General features: G+C 45.2%; 1 protein-coding gene across 1 annotated transcript in view; it reads right to left on the bottom strand.

The window, feature by feature from the left end:
* Il17rd (interleukin 17 receptor D) overlaps nucleotides 1-22,601 on the bottom strand; it is a 65,457-nt gene that overhangs the window by 29,853 nt on the left and 13,003 nt on the right. The window lies entirely within an intron of this gene.

The following is a 22,601-nucleotide window of genomic DNA, read 5'->3' as shown; positions in this document are numbered from 1 at the left end:
GACACAGAGTGAAGCCAACTTGCTTTCCCAGCATAGACTCCCCACAGACTCTAAACACACAAAGCACAGTAGAGGCCCAGGGTCAGGTCAGTACTATAGGTCAGCTCCTACCCTATGCACTGTTCCATGACCCCACCCACCCACTCAAACACCCTCCAGTTCAAGGGAATCCGACCCACTAGGGATCTTGAGCACTCTTTATCCTAAGACAACAGGAACAGACTGATCTGTTTAGGGGTTAAATAATTCATTAGCCATACAATTAGGGTAGAGACCCAGACGGCCAGATGGAGTCCTTCCAGTTGGATCCTCTGGTTGGCTATTAAACTCGCCCACCAGACAGCCTCATCCGAAAGCTCTAGCAAGGCAGGACAGATAGGCAATTCCTCAAGTCTACAGAAACGAGTTCTCATTCCAAGATGAGGAATGAATGTGGGAATAAGCCATTACTTTTAATGAGAAAATTCTTCACTGGCTCGCCTCCATACCTACGTTGGAAATACACAGAGTGGGTCATAAAAAGAAAAAAGACTTTCAAAAGTCCAACTCCTAACTCTTGGTGATGTGGCCATTAGCCGTCTGTAGCCTTAATAGTAGGGTAACAACTCCAACAGACTTCCCATTTTAATTACAGTAGCCACAGAGGGAACACCAGATCCTCACAGTAACCCCACTTCTTCCTAACCCCAAAGCTGCTCCTCGAGAGAAAGGGCTGCTCTGAGTCAGCCGAGCCAGGTCTACTGACTCTGCTTAAATCTCTCTCTAATAATCTGCAAAAGTGCCATTCGGTATTAATTGGGGAATTCTCCAAAATATGTTAATTCTAAAGTTCTAAGTGATGGGAAAATATTTTAACCACATAGCTAAAGTTTCCACTTAACAAAGATGATGTCGGGGAAAACCATATGCTGGCAGCTTGGTGTTTAATGGGCAATTGTTACACTGAGACACGATGTGGAGAACACTTCTGATGGGCTCAGGATTTCAGGCCACAACCCCATCACTTCCATATGCTACAGACATGTTCACACTACTTATCCCGAAGCCAGGCACGCCCACGAAAACCATATCCCTGAGTTCAGATATACACAGGCCTTGGAAAAATCACAGCTATGCAGAAAGAGCTAGGCAAGCCCAGAGACACACAGACAAGGGAGGAATAAGAAAGCAAGAATACCAAACCTAAATCAGCTAGCTGCCCCTAGCAGCCCCCGGGGCTTCCTTCTTGCTCCAGCTTCCTTTCCCCACCCTTTCTAGCTCATCTCAGGATATGAAACTTTGGACAGTGAGATATTAAGAGCATCCATCACCCCTCAGGAACCCTGTCTGTACTAACAGAAGCTGCCTGACTTCCAGGAGGCAGAGACCCAAGTAACAACCAGGAAGAGGACCATCCAGATTCCCGCAGCCCTCTAGGAATGTTCAAAACTGCCAACCACACCATTCCTCCCCCTCACAGAGCCCCAGGATATAAACAAACTCACGGTCCACGATGAGCTAGACATTATTTTAGGTATGGTAGTATGCAATGAACCCACGTGAAGTTGCCTGGTGCTTGCTCACCCTTCACAGGAGACTAACCGGATACAGACAAACTGCAAATCCATTGCCCACCGAGTAGTCCCCATTTAGAGAAGAAAGCCCATGTGGTTAATATAAAGAGCCAGCAGCAGAGAAATACAGGGTTCCTCCATAAGGCAGAACCTGAGTAAGGATGAATGTAGGGTAGGAACAACGCATACAAGATGTACACAGAGCCTGGGAGAGGAAAGGCTGGTAACACTGGGCGCATCCAGACAGGAAGAAGACCAGTGTAGAGGCCAAGGTCAGTGTTTGCAGCTGACAATCGAGGGACACTACTCCCCTCTCCTGATGCTAGAGTCTCAAGGATCTGAATGGTTTTGTTTGTTTGTTTGTTTGTTTTAAGAGTGTGCACAGCAGTTTCCTTCTGGGAGGGAAGTGGGTTGAAGAAGACCGTGGAGCCGTGTAGAAGTATTTTTCAACAAGGAAAACATTCCATTTAAGAGCAGGTGTCAGCGGCTCTTGAGTCACCGAGTGCATGACTTGTGGACCTTGGTTGGCTTTCCCGTATCTTTTGTTGCTCCCCCTCCATTTCAATTGAGGCATGGTTTTAACAGCATTTAGCAGGCATTTGCAAAGGCTAATGAGCTGGGTATGTGCTGTGCAGTACACACAGGAACCTAACAAGGAATCTGAAATGTGGGGAGCTGTCCAAGGAGGCTTGGGGGAGCTGACTTCAAGGGCATTGAGACTTGTGTGTGGCACCTATCCATCACCCACTGATGTTTCCAACGCATCCGGCGCCCTCAGGGCTGAGAGCTACAGATCGGACCCAGACCTTGACTTCAAGTGGCTTTGGCATAAAGGTGTAGTACAAACATGTCCATCATCTGTCTTCCTTTGTTCCCACAATCCCAGTCCTAGTTCCCTCTATACCATATTCTTGATGTGCCCTTAACTGCCAAACTCTCCAAAGAATCTCCACCCCAGCTGCAACCCCATAAATCATTTCAATTCCATCAAGCACTCCTGTATTCCCAGAATTCCCTTCTTTTCATGTTCCCATGAACCCCTTCCTAACACCCAGGTCTTACTCCCCAGAGGCTGCCTGATTTATCTGGTCCTTCACACATTATGGTCCTGACACAGTCTGCCTGTCTATTCACTGGACATTCATAGTCATTGTAGTTAATACAATTCCAAGTATGGCACTTCTGTGAACACAAATATGGTGGAGATTTTAATTCCACAGACAACTGGAGCCCCGAAGCCCTGAAACTAACCATGTCTGGCAATGAAGCTCAAAAACAGGGCACCTCCCTGGCTACCAGCTCTTGCCTGTACTTCAAAGACCTCTGACTGGTATTAAGTCCTTTAGTGCTCTTGCCTGCCAGTTTCTCGGCATGTGAGCAGTAGCTCTTCTGCAGGGCTACTGCCCTTACATCAAAATTGTTTTAGCTGCTCTGCAGGAGCCACTTTAGAAACAAAGTGCCCAGGCTAGCCCACAAAACACTGTTGTTTCCTTTATATTAAGTCAGACACTTGTGACTTAGTTTAGGTACAGTGGAAGGGACTGTGTGAATCAATGAACTTCATTGATGCTGAAACCGGACAGTGCTCTGGGTCATCCTGGTGGGCCAGTGTGAGGATTCTTAGAAGACCCTGAAGGGTTGGTATAGAGAACCAGAGATGTGACTGCAGAGACAGGATGAAGAGGGAGGTTGGCTGACTGCAGAATGATTCACATACTTGAGGACAGAAGAGGAAGGAGCTACTGAGCCAAAGACTGGGCAGCCTCTAGAGGCTGGGCCAGGCGAGGAATGGATCCTTCCCTGCAGCATCAAGAAGGAGCCAACACTGCCAACTTCAGTAGCTTGAGACTTAGAAATCTGACCTCCAGAGCGACAGGAATTTTGTGTTATCTTATGCCATGAAGTTCAAGGTAATTTTCAAAACAACAACTGGATAAAAAGCTGAATGAAAAAGGAAAGAAGGACAGATGGACAGACATGACTGTACAGTGGAGGAGAAAGTTTATTGAAGATATGAAGGAGAGCCAAGCCAGAGGGACATCTGAGAGAGTCCAGAGTGAACAGAACCCTGAGCCAGGCCATGTGAGGAGAGGAGAGAGGGGAGAGCCAGGAGAGTAAAGGGCAGACAAAAAGCCAGGTAACCAAAATGGCTGGGTTATATAGGGAAGGACAGTGGTGGAGAGGGCAACCCAGTCCCCAGGCTGCAGAGTTCAGGATAGGGTGCAGAGTATGTCTGCCATACCATGTAACAGGTAGGTATTTAGGGATGCTGGGAGAATCCAGTGACCAGGCCCACTTAGATATGTTAAATAGGCACCTTTGTTAGCCACTTGTCCTGGGCTTGAGAACCAACACATGCATTTTCCAACCATTTTCAGTTCAGTATAGATGAACTGAATCTCAGTGTAGCATGCACACATAGCATGTGCCAGGGCAGGCTGGTCTCCCCTCGAGTACCCACACAGCTAATCATTGTCACCTGGCCTCAGTCAGACAGGAAACACTGATTCTTCATAGCTGGGCCTTGGAATCCTGCCCCAAGATGGGTTTCTGAGGGATTTGCATGGAGGTCACCTGGAGTGAAGGGGGTGGAGCTTAAATCTCTCCCTGCTGGGTGACCTCAGGCAGGTTCCTGAACTACCCTGAGCCACAAGCACAAGAACAAAGCCATTTGAAAGGACTAGTGTAGGACTCAAGAGGTGACAGATGCCAAGTGTTCAGTAAAGTACCGAACACGTGACTCAGAACCATCTCTGCAACCCTTCCTGAGGCTGAGGTGCAGCCAGGTGATGTATGAAGAACACATGAAAGCTGGGGCTGCTCTTAAGACTCTCATCTCCCTGCCTTGCTTCTCCATGCTGGGATAGGTGTTTTTAAAAAGAAAAGGGGGTGGGGGAGGGGTTAAACCCCCCACACTTCTCAGTTCTTTTGTATGAGTGCTCTTAGAGTTTCACTCCTGGTCTGTACTGTGTAGTCTGTTCACTGAATGTTGCTACTGGCTTTCTCAAAGTTCCTTAGCTGCTTTGAATGGAAGCATTCTTGTTGTCTTTTTGATGGTTTGTTTGGTTTGTATTGTCTTGGCTGGCCTGGAACTGGCAATGGAGAACCAGGCTGGCATAGAGATCCATCTGCCCGCTGCTGAGATTAAAGGTTATCGTGTCTAGTCAAGATTCTTTTCTTTTTCTTTTTCTTTTTTTTTTTTCTGAGATAGGGTTCCTAACCCCAGGCAGACCTCAAACCCCATTTGGTGCAAGATGACTTTGAACTAATCCTCTTACCTCTTGCTCCTGAGTGGTGGAATTTTGGGCCAGTGTCACCACACCCAGTTTACCAGCGCTAGGGATCAAACACAGGGGGCTTCGTGAACATGGGCAAGAGTCTACCAGCTGAGCTCTATTGCAAGCACCATTTGGCCTGCTTTATTTTGCAAAGGGAAGTGTCATACTTAGAGCACAACTTGCCTTAAATCTGTCCTAAACGGCACTTAAACCATCAGAGATGGACCCAAAATGCTGTCCTGGGACACCACTGTCTTCAGATAGCTTTAAATCCTGTGACAGTCTCTGGAAACCGGCCATAGCAGCATGATGTTTGGAAGAGATCCTACCACACAGCCACCATTTGGTGTTCTAGCCTTTGCTTTTTGACTTATGGCTAGACTTATGGCTAGGATTTTTGCATCTAGAATTTTATTCCTTTAGAGCAGTTTAGAATTACCCCCATGCCCCCTCCCTCCGCGGGCTCTCATTTCTGCTTCTGCCCTGTTCATACTATAGTGCATCAACCAAAGGCAACTTCACAGCAGAGCTTTGGGCACAGGGCCTGGCTTCCTAGCTCCCTTTGGAACAAATTAAAAGCTACCGTTAGGGCAGCGAGTGGGGGTGGTTAATTAACTAAGAATGTAACACCCTGAGGCCACAGGCATTGGCATTTATAGGTTTTGAATAACAGGCAACAAACAAGTACCTTTAATTCTCTGCTCATTAAATATCAAAATGGTGTAGCTGAAAGCCCAGAACTGTTTCCGAGAGAAGAGTTTACAAAGCAGTTGACCAGCTCTGTGAGTAGCCCATTTAAAAAAAAAAAAAAAATCACCATGGAGCACCAAGTGAGGTTTGTGTATTTTTTGGCTTAGTCATGCATTTATTTATTTAGGCAGAAAACATATCTATTGAAGACTAACTGTGTGCCAAGCCCAGGAATGAGATACGGTTTTTGTTTTGGATTTTTTTTCCTGGAGGGGCAGGGGGTGGCACATATGCACAAGAGCCAGAGCATGCTGACCTTGTCTCTTTTTTCCACTCCAACCTGTGCATCCTTCAGGGATGGAGTTTCCACCATGAGCATCAGCAGAATGAATATATATATATATATATATATATATATATTCCTTATGTAGTCGTCAGTATATTCTGCCACCTTGCCCTAACCTGCTTGCCACCTCTGTAATTCAGTTCTGGGTGAGTTGGAGTCCAGAAAAAACAAACAAACAAACAGGCAAACCTACCAACTGCTGAAAACCAAGGCCAGCTCCTACCTTTTTTTTTTTTTTTTTTTTTGTTTTTTTGACACAGGGTTTCTCTGTATAGCCCTGGCTGTCCTGGAACTCACTCTGTAAACCAGGCTGGCCTCGAACTCAGAAATCCACCTGCCTCTGCCTCCCAAGTGCTGGGATTAAAGGCATGCGCCACCACCACCCGGCCAGCTCCTACTTTTTACTATCCTTGCCATTATCTCCGCCCTGAGTTTCCAGATTGATGAGAGCAAATGATTGCAAAAAACTTGGTGAGGCCAGAAACACACAAATGGATATCACCAACAGAGAGGAGGGGTGCAGAGTGGGTCATGTGACTGTACTGCTTCAAATGGCTTTATAAACAAAGGCAGATCCCACTCCAGTGCCAGAGAGAGAGAGAGAGAGAGAGAGCGAGAGAGAGAGAGAGAGAGAGAGAGAATGAGAGAATGAGAGAATGAGAGAATGAGAGAATGAGAGAATGAGATAAGGAAAGGCAGAGCCGCCCCAGGTGATGTAAGCTAAGGAGAATTTGGTGAGTCCAAAACACAAGGACAATGAATCAGAAAGCCAGCCCACGCCTGGATCTGTTCAGGATGCATTCTCTCCACATTCCTGGGAGCTATTCTCTCACCCTCCATAGATCAGAAACAAAAGATGCCAGCAGGCAGGTTTGGGGAGGTAAGGTCTTGGATGGCCAGCAAGGAGCACACAAGCTTTGAGGGAGAAACGTGGGGTGCCCCCTAGCAATTACTCCATCAGCCCCCAAAGACCTGGAGATCTTAAGCTAATTAAAGAGATTTGCTTGGGGAGGGAGGAAATCACTAGTCCAAAGCGAGGTCTGTGCGCCAGACCAAAGCCGTAATCAGGATTCATTTCTGACACACTGCTAATCAGAACACACATGTTCCTCATTTCACGCTCCCAAAGGAAAGCTCAAGGGACAATTATTGCTGAGCCCCAGTATGGAGCCACATGCCAATTACCGTGTGTCCTTCTTATCAAACGCACGTCTCTTGCTTCCATCCGGCTTCCACTTCACTATCCCTACCCTGCACCTAGCCTTCCACCAACCCATTAAAGATAACCAGTGTCAAGACCTTTGCACAAGCTGACTCTCAGATACCTCAAATCTAAGTAATGGGAGCCTCGACGGGATTTGTGTTTTAACATTCCTTATTTGTTTCATAATTTTTTATTGCTTTGATGTGGAACATATTTGTATAGTTAAAGCCCAGAGATCTCAACACATACATGTATGCATGGGCACATACTACACAGACACAAAAACAGACACACACTCAAGCCAGCTTTCTTCTGTACTTGGAAATAGAGTGGAAGGACAGCCACGAATTCAAGGCCAGCCTAACACAAATAGTTCCAAGCCAGTCAGAACTACAAATGAAAAGAGAAACAAAGAGTTCAGAGAAACAAAACAACAACAACAATAATAAAGCAAAGGGATGGAAAGCTATTTCAGTGGTTAAAAGCCTTTGCTCCAAGGGTTCCAACGCCCTCTTCTGGCATCTGTGGGCACCAGTACTCACGTGTGCATAAACACACAGCGCTATATACATAAAAACCAGAACAATACCCCACTGCCTGCTTGGTTTACAAAGCCCTGGGAAGCCCTTTCTCCAGTAATTTTGCTAAGGATTTCAGCTGTGTGTCCCATGGCTGATACAAGCACACAGACTGTTGCATTTTTCCATCTAGTTCTGAAAAATGTCAAAGGCAGGCTATAAAACATGCCTCTGGGACTGAGAGTCGGACCTTTTCCTGTGCTTTACCCCAACTGAAATAAGAACCTCATGTCAGACAGCCGGCATCTTCAAGGTAAAAGGCAGGTTATCCACAGCTAGGCTATCTTACATAGCCAGCTCTCAGACAGAGATTAACCAGTTTCTGTAAACACTGGGTACAGAGAAGGAGCAAACATCCAGCCCCTGAAATACCCACTCAGCAAATCAGCTACTGGCTGGCTCTCACTTAGCAGTGAAGGGAACAAAGACTTCTCTTCGGAAGCTCAAGAAGTCTCTTCCGAGAGAGCAAAACAGTTATTAGACAATGGTGGAGAACTTTGAGCTATAAACATGATTGTTATGCTTAAGCTGAGAGGAAATGTTCAGCTCAAAACCTAACTACTAATAAAAGCCTTAGGACCACACAGGGAGCAGTGTGCCTAGCTGCACCCACTTCAAACACGGTTTCTCAAGGCAGGAGGGGTCTCCAGCTCTGTATCACATCTGGAATTTAACTTCTTCGGCACAAATACCCGAGAAATGGGAGAGTGTGATGTTGCCATGGGAACACTGCCTCTTCCCTCTACACAGGTCCCCACACATACTGCCTCCAAAGTAGGTTTCTCCTTTTTAGAAGGGTGGATGGCCACCCTCTTAGATTTTGGTGCTAACTGAAACATCGTAGGTCAAGATGATTAAGTCTGTCCACAAGATGGTCCTGTACTGAAAAACCTTAAAATGGGTGGGTGACAACTTAACACTATACTCCTTTCCCATGGCTTTCTCCAACCCCACCTCACTTATTTAGGAGACAGGCTTCAAGCTCTTATTCCCAGCCTACAAAATCCAAAAGACTGCACTCAGACTGCCTGCCTCTGAGCCCAGCAGAAGACCCAGCCTAAGACTCTTTGCTAGATGGCAGCCGGAATCAGATCCCTGCAGAGTGACACTTCTGGCTATTGAAGACTCTGGTGTAGTTAAGGGGAACGGTTTTTCTAGAACTTCTATGGAGAAGTCTATAGTATTCCAATCTCCTACAGAACCCTTAATAATTTCAGTGGGTTCTAAGCACTCATTTACACACAAAGAATCCGCAGAGACCATACTTGAAAACAGGCATTGCCTGGGTGTATCCACTCCTGGAATGCAAACTTCCAACTGTTTCCTCTAGATGTGCTTCCTAAAATCAAACCTGCACCTAAATATGGTGAAGTCCCAACTGGATGGCTGGTAGTGCTCCCCTTACTGATCATCCTGGTAGTGTTCCTTTCACTGCTCATCCTGGCAGTGCTCCCTTCACTGCTCCTCCTACCAATGCTTCCTTTATTCCTCATCCTGTCAGTGCTCCCCTCACTGCTCATCCTACCAATGCTTCCTTCATGCTTCATCCTGTCAGTGCTCCCTTTACTCCTCAACTGGCCGGAAACCTATCTTCCTGGGCTCTCCGCTGGCTCAAAATTTCATCTCTAAGAAAATGAAGCATCACCCCACCAGTTCTGACTATAATTCCCCACCTAGAGTGATCCTTTTCCATATCAGTCTGCCTCTGCAAGATCTGGCCTTTCCCAGTCCATTTGCTGTAGAAGGAGGAAATCAGCCAGTTCAGAAGTAAAGCAAAAGTCAGTCTGGATGAGCAGGTACAAGTCTCGGTCCTCCTGGTTCTCCACCAGCCCTCATTCTCATGGGTGACACTAAAAACCTGGCCTCCAGATGAAACCATTTGCATCTAATCTCTGAGATACCACTTCCCTAAAATGTGCCCCTGAGAATCTGTGTCAGTGAGTGAAGAAGTCAGCCCACATGCCCCCTCCCAGCCCTCAAAAAACCAGGAAATCAGCATCTCAGGCTCCAGGTGTTAACACTTAGAGCATCCTGCCCAGCCCCCTCCAGCTGGAGGCTGGCCGCCTGGGAGCCGGACACAGCAATTAGGCCCTTCCCCGGCTGGGCGCCTTTGTCCCCTCACTAACATCATTAGCGTCTGACTTCCTGTGTACAACAGGGCCTGGGGGGCGGGGCAAACGCCGGCTGACCTGGGCAGGGCATTAGACTTCCTTTGTCAAAGACCCTCAAATGTTAACAAGCATGCGAACAAGGCTCTCCTCCCAGAGCCCTCCCCTCAGCTTCTGCTCCAGCCATTCTGGGCAATTCATGACCGTTTCTCTACAGCTGCGGGAATCAGCCTCACTTGAGAGAAATATGAAGTCTCAAAGCTGACAGAGTAAGCCAGCAGCCTCCAAGGGGCCTTCAGATCTTATGTCCTTTAAAGCCTTTCCGCTGGAAACAAAGGTTTGCCTGGTTCTCACAGGTTGCAAGGCTAAGCAAAGGTGGCCATTCTCAGTCAACCCAGAACTGGGTTAAACAGAGCACAAGGACCAATCATTCACATGTGCTAGAGGCTGAACTGCAAGGTCTCAAGATGCAAGGCCATACAGGACACTTGTGGAATAGCTCCAGGTTTTAAGAAAACTACTACCCTGATCCCAAACGAGAGAATGACTTGCTAAATGCTGGAATCCTGCTATCTTCCATCATTAAAATCCTCTAACAGAATTTCAGCTTTTTATATGGAGGAGATGGGTGGCTGAAACTTTGATAAAAGCTGGAGTACACCCAGCCCCGCATCTGATTGCTGAAGACTCCAGTTCCTCCTAACACCAACCATGCCTACTAAATCAAACTGTGACTTCACTTTGTTAACAGCAAAATCAAATGGAAGTGCAGGTCATGGAGGTATAAAGTTAGTTTTAAATAGGACTCCTGATTAAGGCAGCTGTTAAGACTTTTATAAGAAGCGTTTGTTTCCAGCCAGTAATTGAAGACTTTGTCCAAGGTGCCAGGAATTGCTAAGTGTACAAAGTAACATCATCAAAGGCAACAACTATTTATGTTGTTTCATGGGATAAGCTCCTGAAAGGGGGGCTTTTCAATCGCAGGTGCCAAGTCAAGTCCAAGTCAGCTAAGTTTCAGTGAAATTGAGTTTAAAAATAAACTACAATGTAGCTAATTCCTATTCCCTTTTTAAAAACTGTTCAGCCCTAGATATGGAGGAAAATACTCACAGTCTCCAGAGATGAAGAAAACAGCTGATTTTCTCAGTCCTGCTACACTGCCTTTACAGAGCATGGTTTTTCTGGTTGACATATAAACTGGGCTAGGTTTTAGATATAGTTTTAAATATTTGCCTAAATGTCACTATGAGGAATAGACTGGAACTCCAAATCTCCATGTTATACAAACTCTGATTCTTATGGCAGCAGTGGCGAGATACAATCAATGTTAAAACTAAGACGTTGGTATATAGCAAAGAATGCTACCAGCACCCAGTTCCAAGTCCCTCACAGCTTTATTTCAATCAGTCCCGAAAATTTCAAAGGGTAAATGAGTTTATCCCTGGTTCTGATTTTTACTTTTGTCAACTGATTTTTAGATGATAAGTAATTGGAAGGATAAATTCAAACACTAATGAGCCCCCAACTTTAAACCTCCTTAGGCTCTTGGATGGAGACCAGGACTCTGCCCTAAAACTATAAGCAATAAATCTAGAAAACTTTCTTCATAAGTTCCCAGTGATACCACGTGGAATTTCCATTAAATCACACACATGCAACCACACACACAATGACACACCAATTAAATCACTGTAGATACTTAGGCCAGGAAATAACTGTGTTTGCCAAGTAACTAGATTTGATTTTCCTAAATAACCAATTGAATCCTTCTGAGTAGGGTTTTTAAAAAAAGAGAAACAAAAGGTATGAAAATCAAATACTGACCACCTGGATGCTTTTATGTTTAGATAAATGTTCCAAGGGTGGAGGAGGCAATGCCATTCCCAGGCATGAAGCTTTCCCTGCAAGTCCTCTTAAAGGCATCCAGCATCGATTACCACAGAGAGCAAAGGTCAACTGCAGAGCAAATTTCCCAGGCAGACAAGGCAGAAGGAACTGCAGGTAAGGAGCACATTTTTCCCCTGATGGAATGGTCCCAGCATATTCTTCTAGACAGACAGACAGACACACACACACACACACACCCTTTTGCTTATCCATGCATCTGTCTCCTTCAATACAGACTTCCCACCAAAAATATTTACAAAAATCAAAGCACACAACAGAAATAGATCAGAAGCCTGTAACATTTATGTCCTAAAGTAGGGGCTTGCCAAAAGGGATTAAAAGCAGTGTAAAACTTTTTTTGAAAAAAAAAAAAAAATTTTTTTTTTGTAAGTTTCCAGCTAAAGTCATTTCAAAAGTAAGAATGGAAGCTGGGTCAAGGTGAGGCCGCCACACTGTCAGATGAGCAGCCCTGCTCTTGGAACACAAAGCCAGTGCCTTCCAACAAGATGCTGAAGGGAAAATCCCCATGGCAGAGCCAGGAGTTTTGGAGCAGGAGGTGGGTGGGGATGGGCAGCCTCCTGTCTGCTATTCCTCTCCCACGCCCCCCCCCATCATCATCATCATCATCATCATCATCATCTCCTCCTCCTCCTCCTGTTCCTCCTCCTCCTCAAGACTTCAATTATAGTAACAAAAAGAATCTAAAAAGGTGAGAGTTATTAGCACTACTGGACCAAATTCTTTTTAAACCCCAATCTGCTCTAACCATTCACCAATATTTCCTATGAAAGGAAGGCATTATTAAGTGGCAAAGCCAACCCCTTTCTTCCTTTCTTTCTTTCTTTCTTTCTTTCTTTCTTTCTTTCTTTCTTTCTTTTTCTTTTCTTTTTTAGGTTTTTCGAGATAGGGTTTCTCTGTGTAGCCCTGGCTGTCCTGGAACTCACTCTGTAGACCAGGCTGGCCTCAAACTCAGAAATCTACCTGCCTCTGCCTCCCAAGTGCTGGGACTGAAGGCATGCGCCGCCGCCGCCACCACCACCACCACCACCACCACCACCACCACCACCACCACCCAGCCGCCAACCTCTTTCTTGATCTAAAGAAACATTGTATTGGAAAGCACAGACAGACAAATTACTAGTGCTGCACTGCGCAAGAGCAGGCTGTCTTCTGGTGTGGCGTCCTGAGTGCTGCTCTGAGGGATAACCAAATTAACTATAATTTATCCTATATGTTTCTTTAAAATTACATAAATTTAAGGGATTTTATGATTAGGTGACTGGTCTCATGTGAGTAACAGAACTGTATAAAATTAAAAGGAAAACTGTCAAATCCAGGAAGTGGGCTGACAACGGTTCCCTTCCTTCACAGTAATCACATTATGGCTTCTGGAAACCTAAGCACTGCCACTCTTCCCAGAGGGTCAGGAGAGGCAAGAGAAAAACAGCACGGTGGTTAATTCTACAGAGCAAGCTGGGGACAGAAAACAATTAGTCCATTCTGTGACTAGAGTCAAGACATGTAGCCTGGGCATGGAGGGAAGAATGCCCTGCACTTCCAACATTTATCCAGTGTAAATTCAGTAAAGTCAGCTCAACCTTACAAAAGACCTCAGCAAAGCCACCAGCATCCATCAAACCAGGTGTCTCAAGAGCCTGAAGTATGCTTCTGCAGTGGAAGGTCATTTCAAGTGAAAGTAAGTATCAATGCAAATCTTGCCTTTGGGATTTACAATTTACTTTGGAAAACAAAGCAACCAACTACTGACTTGATGTTGTACTTTCTAGAATGAATGTACTAAGTTACAGTGTGGTGGGTGGGCGAATGCCTGTGTGCATGTGTGATGGATGCATAGGCGAGAGGGCACACCTTGTGTCTTTTATCACTTCTTTTGAGACTAGGTCTCTCAATGAACACAGCTCTCACTTGTCAGTCATAATTGGCTGGCTAGTGACCTCTGGGAATCCATGTCCCACACCCACAAGGGTACAGACACTAGGGACCCAGGCAGCTTTTCTATATGGGTGATGTGAATGCATCTATCAGGTCTTCATACTTGCACAGCAGGTACTCTCCCTTGGACTGAGTCATCTCCATGGGTCTTTTCTAAAGAAGGTTATTAGAAATTTTTCATAAAAACAAAGCAACTGAAAACAATGTAGTAATAATCATATTATTAAAATAATATATTAAATTTTTTTGTTGTTTTTGGTTTTTGTTTGTTTGTTTTTCAAGACAGGGTTTCTCTATATAGCCCTGGCTGTCCTGGAACTCACTCTGTAGACCAGGCTGGCCTCAAACTCAGAAATCCGCCTGCCTCTGCCTCCCAAGTGCTGAGATTAAAGGCATGCGCCACCACTGCCCTATTAAATGTATTTTAAGTATAGTATTAGAAGGCAGGAAGTCGTGCCACAAAACCTCAAAGACAGATGAGCCAATACATAAGAAGTATAAAAATAGAAGACCTAAAACAGAAATTGAGGTTGCTGGAACTATCCACTGAGCATAGAAGGAAAACAGAATTAAAATAAAGAACACTGAATGGGCTCTAGGTAAGATAAAGTCAAGATGGGTATTTTAAGGACCCCTGTGATTATATAAAAGCTGATCAAATAATTATTCTGATAAACCATTTAAATAGTTTTTTAATCTCCCAGCTCCTTAAACTTTTATTGTTTTGTTTCTCATTCTGATACATGATTTCACATGCCTGTCTCTGCCTCTCAATCACCGGAATTAATGAATTTAAAGGCATGTATGATGATACCCAGCTCCTTAAACTTAACCTCTGAGAGCTGAGAGATGTGGCATCAAGGAAAGCATTATCTTTCTAATCTGAGTGTGGGACAACCACAAAGCAACTCAGGGTCAACTGTGTGTAGAGCCCCTGGTGTTTCTAGGATCCAGAGCTGCTGCTGCTGAGCGTATGTAGCCTTGGCTGTGAACATTCAACACAAGCTCTCCACTTCCTACACCACCAGCCACACAAATGGAGTGAGCAGATGAGACCACTGGCTCGGACTGCAGACCACTTATGTCCGAGAGCAGTGTTTTCAGGGCTCTTGATTTACTACTTGTTTGTTAGTTTGCTTGGTGGTTTTTTGTTTTTAAGGCTTAATTATTGAAAATAAAGACTATAATGTTTTCCTGCTGGGATAACCTAGGACTCTGTGTATACTACCTAATAAAATACACCCCCAGAGTCTGAGATTTAATTATGTATGTATAATTTTAAAAGCGTATCAATCTCATTAGCATACAAATTGCTTTCATCTTTAATAAATGATAGATTATCTGTATACTAAGGAATTGTCGTAAAATAAATTCTCATCAGCAGTAAAGCCTTGACCCTCCTCCGTTACTGTGATAACGCTGGTAGGTACAACTGCTGAAACATAATGTTTAAGGGCATTTAAAAAAAGTCTGCAATGACCAGTTTGGCCAGAGTTATGTTCCCCCAAAACAGTAGAGTTATGGTTCATCTTTAAGAGCTACTTACCAGCAGGGCAGCGGTGGCGCACGGCTTTAATCCCAGCACTTGCGAGGCAGAGGCAGGCAGATTTCTGAGTTCGAGGCCAGCCTGGTCTACAGAGTGAGTTCCATGACAGCCAGGACTACACCACAGACAAACCCAGTCTGGGGGGTGCGGGGGAGCTACTTACCAATTTTGTAATTCTCCCAGCATGCATCCTAATCAACCCTTCTTTCTTAGCTCTTTCTTAACAATGGTAAGCTTCTAGAAGATTCAGCTAAGAACACAAATATGCCCTGGAAAAGGGAAGCTGGACTACCCATCTCCCACTGCAAGCCTTCTAGCTCTCAGATTTGGAATGGTCTTACATGACTATCTACAGTACTCATAGAGGGGGCTTTATGGGAGAGAGCGCCAAGTGCCCTGCCCCATGGCCTTAATTCCAACAGCCATAGAATTAGAAAAAAGTCATCCCCCAAAAGTAAACTCTTGCTTCCCACTATGATTAGGAGGAAAAAAAACAAAGGCCAATCATAGACTTCCCACATGGCTCAAAGGCATCACATGGGCAGTGTTTGGGCCTGACTAAGGACTCTCAAACCATGGCAGCTTATTTCTCTACTGGCTTGTTGGAATACGCAAGCACAGGACTTACAAACAAAGGCACTGTTTTGATTTTTTTTTTCTGTGAAAACTGGGAACCAATACATTCCTTCTGGGAATTCAGGGTAAGTTTTACAAAAACAGTGTCCAGATGTGCTTAAAATTCCAGTCTGTTCTTCTCTTTTGGTAGAGTAGAGGAGGAAACAAAGGGTGGGAGAAACGTTTTATTAAAAACTGAAACAGTTATTAGATTTTCTTGGCTCGCGCACTAACCAGCTCTCGGCTGACAAATGAGGCAAGAGCACCTGAGGCAGAGCTCACCCAGCATTCCTCCTGTCTGGGCGCAGGGAAGCCAGGCCTGGCCAGCACAGTGCCATCAGCCAGGGTACAGGGTACGAGTAGTGTCTCACTTCCTTCCATAATGCCCTCAGTGGTAAATGTTTCTACCAGATGATAGTGAAATAGTGGGGGAGGGCCTCAGGCAAACTCAGGAAGTAAAAAATCCCAAGAAAAGAGCCACTGCCTGTGGAATACATCAAAATGTTCTGTCCAGATTGCATCCCAGCTTTGATGTGGGGACGTCACTGGGAGTGGAAGCTTCCTTAACTTAATGCTTTCTTTCCCAGAGCCCTTTTTAACCAGAGAGGTATAAATAAATTCTAAAGCTTTCCTTCATTTCAAAGGGAGCGATGCTGGTTTTGGGCACCGAAGGTGGATGAGTGTTTTAAACAGAACATAAATAAGGCAGACAGAGCGTCAGACGTAAATTATGAATAAAAAGATAATCTTAATAATAGTTTACATTTTCACAAACCCAAGTTTATAGCAACAGCTAAGCCCCTCTCAAAGTACAGTGCAGCTGCTAGGTCAGCAGAGGGAAATGGTATGTCAAAAATGTGACCTACCTTCAAGTTTGTTTAACTCCCTGTCAGCCACCGCTTCCTTCCGCCACCTTAGGAAGGCACAAGGGAGGAATCCTTTCTGAAGTGTTTTATTGGCCAAGGCTCAGCACTGTCGTACTACCAGAAGGTATTTATTTATCCACACTCCATCTAAGTCATCCTCATCAGGACCCAGGGCAAAAAGGTTGACGTGGATCAGGAGGCAGTGCTAGAGGTACCGTCCTGCTTCCCAACAGTCAGATGGATGCCATCTCCAGGGTGGATCATCTCAAGTCCCCCCAAAGCAGGCAGGCAGCAGGAAGACAGCTTCACATAGACCTATGCCGGCAGCATCCAGATCCTCTGTGCTTGCTGAGAACACAAATCCCACATAGTCCTAAAGGTATTCAGCACTAACCCTTTTCTACAGAGCACCAACGATGTATTTACAGGCTCTAGCCTGGGACAGTGTCTAAGGATGGCCACATATTCATGGCTATGATATTCAAATGGAAGAAATAGTGTGGTTTTTTTTACTTGAAAGACTAGCCCTGGGGGGGGGGGAGGGGGGTACAGGTTCACACTTCCAAGCCAGAACACAGGGCTACAATTCAAGCCTCCTGGTTCTGCACCTCCTGGAGTAGGAGGTACAGAAGCTGGAAAATGGTGCCTGCTATTGCCTTTCCCAGCTCTCACAGATAGGAAGACAATTCCAGATGTTCTCACCCACAGCCAAAGCTCTCTGCAAAAGTGGCCGGGGTGACAACCAGCCTCAGAGCTCCCCATGATGACTGGAACTTATCCTTCCCTCTTAGACTCCTGGCAGGAGAAACACATGAATGTTTTCTGTTGGGGGAGTGGGGGGGGGCTGGGAACCACAAGCCATAAATCACAGAGAGGGGCTTCCAAATCATAGGGTGCTTGATAAAGGTTCAGGGTCAGCATTGAGACCAAGTGGTGTTTGGGTGGAGGGTATTCCGAGGTACAAGCTGCATGCTCCAACCATCATCTTGCACCTTTTTTGCAGAGAACTAACAAACTGCTTGGCTATACAATGGATGCAGGTGAAATACTGCTTGAAATCCACTAGTTCCTCCCCAGGACAGCCTGTCATCACTCCTGCTTAAGCTCAGAGCTTCCAGAGGGCATGACCCCTGGAGACAAAGTTCTTCATCAAACCAGCCCTACTGGTGCCTTCAAACTCTTGGCTGTTATCAGGTGAGGCTGGCCTTGTGGACATTTCCAAATGGGTGATCTCTACCAATAGTTACCACGACTTCCTCCCATGACCCATGTCACAGGGCCCTCTGGATGTGTCCGTATGACAGGCTATTATTTATCACTGTAAGCCTTTTCACTTCGTCTTACTCAAAAATACTTCCCTTTCCTCTTCTCTCTGTGCCTGGTCCCCTCAGGTGTGCTAGAGTCCACGCCTGCTCAGTGGGAACTTTAGTCTGGGACTTTTTGTGAAGAGGTTATTGTTGCCAAGACTCTTTCAGAAATACTCTTTTCCTATGCAAGGATACTCCCAAGGGACCCATGAAAGCCAGCCAGTGGGCTCCTGCACTTCCTAAACAGATGCACACTTACGTATCTGCATAAGTAATAATGGGAGAGAAATACGTAGGACATATCTAAGTAAGAGAAAGGATCGAGGAACAGTAGGTGATTACGTGGGAACTCCACTGGGAATTCCTCCCATTCCCTTCACCAAAACTGCTATGCTCTGCCCAGTTCAACTGGGGTTCTGAGGAAAGACTAGTGGTTTATAGCAGGTAAGGAAGCTGTGTGTGTATGTGCGTGTGTGTGTGTGTGTGTGTGTGTGTGTGTGTGTACTATTCTGAAATTTTTGCTTTCCCATTAAGACAGCTTGGTGTAAACAGGGAGGGGGAAAAACAAACAAAACCATTATTCCGTCCTGCAATCACCATTGTGGATTAGCTAATCAGTTTTTATCTACAGCTGCCTTTCTGCAGCCCCTCCATCACCTTCCACAATACCCCAAATCCCTCCAACCTGAAAGCTGCTGATAGAAAGAGCCAAGCCTCCTGGGCTGTCAGCACCGGGTGTGATTCCGAGTTTAAGGGGTCGGGGAGGCAGAAGGGCAGTGTCCCTGACTGACTGGGTCCTAAAAGCTCATGGCCCAGAAAACTGAACTGTTTTATCCATCACTAACAGTGTCGACATTAAAAATACAGAGACAAGATGGACCCACTAGTGGCCCAAGCAGAATACTCACCATAATACTTAGATCAAAAATTTTTGTAATTTGCTGTTAAGTCAGGAAGACTCAATATTTTTTTAATTTTTTTGGTTATTTTATTTTGGAGTTTTGTTTGTTTGGCTAGTTAAGATCTGTCTTTACTTCCTTTCTTTCACTTTGGTCTGTATTGCCTTCTTTCCCTCTTTCCTTCCTTCCTCCCTTCCTTCCTTCCTTGTCTTTTCAAACAAGGTCTCTACCTGGCCTGGAATTTGTAGTCATCCTCCAGTCTGCCTTATGAGAACTGAGATACAGCAACAGGCCACCATACCTAGTAATGTTATTTTAAAGCTCTTATTGCCCCCCTGGTGTTGCACGCCTTTAATCTCAACACTCAGGAGGCCAAGGCAGGTGGATGAGTTCAAAGCCAGCCTGGTCTGCAGAATAAGTTCCATGACCACCAGGCCGCACAGAGAAACCGTCTTATGAAGACTTAAGCATCTTCCCAAAAATTTAACCTAGCAACATCTCATCCATATTTAACTTTAAAGGTACCAGTCTCAAGATCACTAAAACACACTCAGAAGGTAATCAACCACCAATCCTCTTGGGCAGGCATGATGGCTCAGCAAGTGAAGGCGCCTGGCATGCACACATGCCTGATGACCTGAGTTTGATTCCTGGGACCCACAGTTGATAGACGAGAACTGAGTCATGCAATTTGCTCTTTGACCTCCGCATTGTGTCTCATGACTCACACGTACTCACACTCAACATGTACATCACACACATACACAATAATGATGAGTCAAATTTTTAAATTATAGAAAAATAGAAGCCTTTTTTTTTTAAAAAAAATTCCAAGCCATTGAAAAGGAGGTAAAAAAAAATAAAATCTTCTCCAACAACAAATGAGGTACCATTAAAAAAAAAACAGAATTGTAAGTATCGTAAACGCCAGTGGGAGGGTGTGTGCTCAGTGTTGACCTCCCATGGAAGTTCTTTTCGTTCTCCATCTTGGAGGTAAGCCCAGGGCAAGTCCGAGCATGCCACACACCGCTAAACCTCACTACAGATTGAACCGTGCACTGTTTCCTATAGCTGCAAAGGAACAAACGAAAAGTAATCAGTATCCCATCTTCCCCACCTTTAAATGTTTTTGTATTACAATTACTATTTATTATAGAGGGGAGCATACACACACCTGTGGCAGTGTATCACTTACTCTTCTGTTTCAGTGATGAAGCACCAAAACACAAAGTGACTTACAGAAAAGTGTTTATTTTGGCTTACAGTTCAGAGTAATAGTCCATCATGGCAGCAAGCTGAAGGCATGCTAGTTAAAGCAGAAAGCCAAGAGAGAGCTCACATCATCAAACCCAAGCATGAAGCAGAGACAGGAATGGGGTATGGTATGGTATGGTATGGTATGGTATGGTATGGTATGGTATGGTACCAGATATTAGAATGAGGCTTCTCATTTCAAAACCTGTGCCCCATGGCATCATAGTTCCTTCAGCAAAGCTGCACCACCCAAACCTCCCCCAAACAGCGCCACAAACTGTAGACAGAAAGCTCAGACACAATAATGGGGACATTTTTGGGATTATTGGGAACATTTCTCAATTTATAGAAGTGGGCTCTGCCCTTCTACCATATAAATCCCAGGGACCAAACTCGGGTCATCAAACTTATTATCAAGAACCTTTACCCACTGAGCCATCTCATTAGCCCTCATTACTGCACCTTTTAAGATGAAGGAGGTTGAAAATTGGAAGACGACCTGGACCAAATATGATGCCATCTCTGGGGGAAGAAAAGGCATAGTTCTTCAGCTGGCAGGACTCTTCTCTGCCTGGGCAGGTCCTGGGTCCGTCCTGATTCCAAGACACTTTCTTCTCAGTCCCTACCAACCCCAGCTGGCAAGTCCTTCTAGGTTCCTAGCTTGCCCTGGATGTGAGATGACTCACTGTTGTTCCTTAAGCATCACCTACCCTTGGGGTCAGTGTGCACCCAGCTCTGAGACAAAGATCTGTGCTATCACAATGCCTGCTATCCAGTCAGGCAGCTCCAGCCCCATATAGCTACCAAGGGAGAACAGTGTGGCCGTGTGGTTTCCACCCACAGAGAACTATTTAATGTTTAATTGTTTTCTTAGTTTTTAAGATTCTTATTTTCAGAAACTGTCTCATATAGTCCAGTCTAGGCTCTAACTCCAACTATGTAACTGACACTGACATTGCCTCCTGATCTCCTTAAAACACACACACACACACACACACACACCAAGTGCTGGCATCACAGGTGTGTGCCACCATACCCAGCTTGGAATTTAAGTAAAATTAAAAACTCAAAGCCTCCAATGTGCTAATCATATTTCAGGCCTTTTCTCCACCATAAATACATGTAAAAGATTTCACCATTTCCTGCATGCTCTTATAGTCAAGCTCTCCCTCTATCCCCTCCCCCAAAATCCCGCTAACCAATGATCTGACAGCTTGTTTTAAAATTCTGCCTCCAGCCAGTTGTGGTGGTGCACATCTTTAATACCAGCATCTGGAGGCAGAGGCAGGCAGATCTTTGTGAGTTTGAGGGCAGCCTGGTCTACAAAATGAGTTCCAGGACAGCCAGGGCTATTACACAGAAAAACACTGTCTCCAATCAATCAATAAACAAATAGGTTAGATAGTAAATAGACAGAGAGATACATAGATAGATGATGGATGGATGGATGGATAGATAGATAGATAGATAGATAGATAGATAGATAGATAGATAGATAATTAAAGAAAATTCTGACTTCTTGCCTGGGAAATCTCACTTAAGCAGGTGTCTATGGTAAGGCTGGGAATCAACCCCACTGGGGTCCAAGAATTTTCCTCAGGTGATTCTGGTACTCTGCCAGGCTGGGAACCTCTGCGGTAAGTGCCTCATCTAAGTTTAATGATCTGCAGAGTGCCTCTGGTCTCTCCCCTTTTCCCCACCAGGTACTTTGTTACATGTGGCACAAGTCCCACTTCATTTGGATGCTCGGAGGAGAGGGCAAGTACAACTGGTGGGGGTGGGGGCACAGTGTCTGGAGCTCTGGTTTCTGGGGGGGACGCCTCTCCAAGTCACACCTCCTCTATCCCATCTTAATCCCTTCCAGACTCTTTTGCAAAGGAATTCTCATCTGGAAGCTTATTACAATCACCTAGCTGCCTCTGGCTGAGAGTGACAATGGTGGAGATGACATGTTCAAAGGCATAGGACAGCGACGAAGGTCTAGTGGCTTACATACAACATCCCACAGATGTCATCTGGGAGAATTCTCCTCACTCCTGCTGTTCACTTGTTGGATGTGGATGATCAGGCCTCAGATTACAATGAAACTTCAGACTTCCTTTAAAACAACAATAATGGAAATATAGTTTCCTCCTAACTTCATGATCCCAAGGGCAAGTTACCAATTTCCATCTTAAAAGGAGAATTCAGAAGAGCCAGCACCTCTGCTCAGAGTGAGGCATGGCCGGCAACCCTACCACTCTGAAGGGGAGCCTCAGAAGCAGCGGGATTGCCGCAAACTCCAACCAAGCTTCATCTACGATCTACATTTTTAGGTCAGCCAGGCCTTCATAGGGTAACTCTACCTCAAAAGAAAGGAAGAGAGGAAAGGGGAAGAAGGAAGGAGGTGGGGATGGGAGGGAAAAGGAGAGGAAGAAGGTAGGTTCTGGTCAGGTAGAAGCAATCACGAAAAGGTCCTAATACAGTGGAGCTTCTCTGGGTTTGTTCCTGCTCCACTCGGGATTCCTGGAAAACGCT

This window comes from Grammomys surdaster, unplaced genomic scaffold, assembly GCF_004785775.1.
Source record: "Grammomys surdaster isolate TR1022 unplaced genomic scaffold, NIH_TR_1.0 125979, whole genome shotgun sequence".
Classification (NCBI taxonomy): Eukaryota; Metazoa; Chordata; class Mammalia; order Rodentia; family Muridae; genus Grammomys; species Grammomys surdaster.
This window is presented reverse-complemented; position numbering and strand designations above follow the sequence as displayed.